Raw genomic sequence first — 1,288 nt, 5'->3', positions numbered from 1 at the left:
TAATTATTTGGAGTTGCTCGATTAATTAATGACCCTTCACACTTAAGAAAGCCAAACCTTTTTTTTGTGATCCCTTTATGAAACTTACTAGACAACACAAAATCCTAAACATGCTTCAACTTTAACCATGTCATGCTCCAATAACCCAACAAAAGATCTATAATTACTATGCAAGAGAAATCTAAAATCTGAACCATTTCTTGCCCATTGTCTAGCAACAAAACCCAAATCTGAGGGTTATATATAATCCGATCATGCCCATTAGGGTAGCAAAGAAAACCTAAATTTGAGATCTGATCATAGCGCTGTAAAATGAAATACTAATTATAAGAGCTGTGGAATGAAATGTTAACAACAAGGGTCGTAGAATCTACATAATATTCTTGATCTACAAACATGCTTGCTCTACAAAAATGACCGCATGCTGCAAGAGAAAACCTTCTTTACAGAATTCTTCGAAAACCAAAGAAAGACTCAAGAATCCGAAACCTCAAAATCAACTAGTTCGAAATCCTCAATTCACGGCAACAAGGATAGAAAATCTCGAAACTACTCTTACCGCAGGTGAGTAGCTACTTACAGCGTGTTCTTGGATTTAAATCGAGAAGAAAGGAAGGTTCTAGGGTTCGGGCAGCTCAAATTCCGGCTCTTCTTCGTGCTCACAGCTTCTCCTCGACGAGAAGTGGAGAAAACCCCTCGGAGAACTTTGGCCGGCCGCCGGAAAACAAAGCCCTAGCTTGGCTTCGTTTCCGCCCGAGAAGAAGTCGCGCCGACGCCGCGTGAGGAGAGAAAGTTTTCGGGAAGGAGAAAACCTAATTATTTTCTTATAACTAGGTATTCTATTAACTATTACCATATAAATATATTTCGCTCCTTCCTAAATTAGCAAAGCTTTTGTTGGCATAGTTGCTTGGCTGCGTTCTGCTTAAGGCGCGGCTCGCCGGTTCGAATTTTGGCTGCAACCATTTTTCTTCCTATTTATTTCCTATTCATTAACTACTGATTAAATATAATATTTCTCCTTCTTTAATAAGAAACGCCTGCTGGAACAGTTGGTCAGTTGGATTCGGTTAAGGCTCGGTTCAGGTCCGAGGTCCACGGTTCAAATCTTGACTTGAATATTTTTTTTTGTCGAAACTTTCTTCGTTTAGTAAAAATACATTCAGGTGTTTGGTTGTTTTGGTTTCTTTGTGAGGATTTTTGTCCGTTACTGGGGTTTTGCGGGTGATATAAAAAGGTTTCTGCCCCTTGATGGCCATATCATTCCTCACATATTTCATGCACACAT

The sequence above is a fragment of the Zingiber officinale genome, chromosome 9A (genome assembly GCF_018446385.1).
Source record: "Zingiber officinale cultivar Zhangliang chromosome 9A, Zo_v1.1, whole genome shotgun sequence".
NCBI lineage: Eukaryota > Viridiplantae > Streptophyta > Magnoliopsida > Zingiberales > Zingiberaceae > Zingiber > Zingiber officinale.
This window is presented reverse-complemented; position numbering follows the sequence as displayed.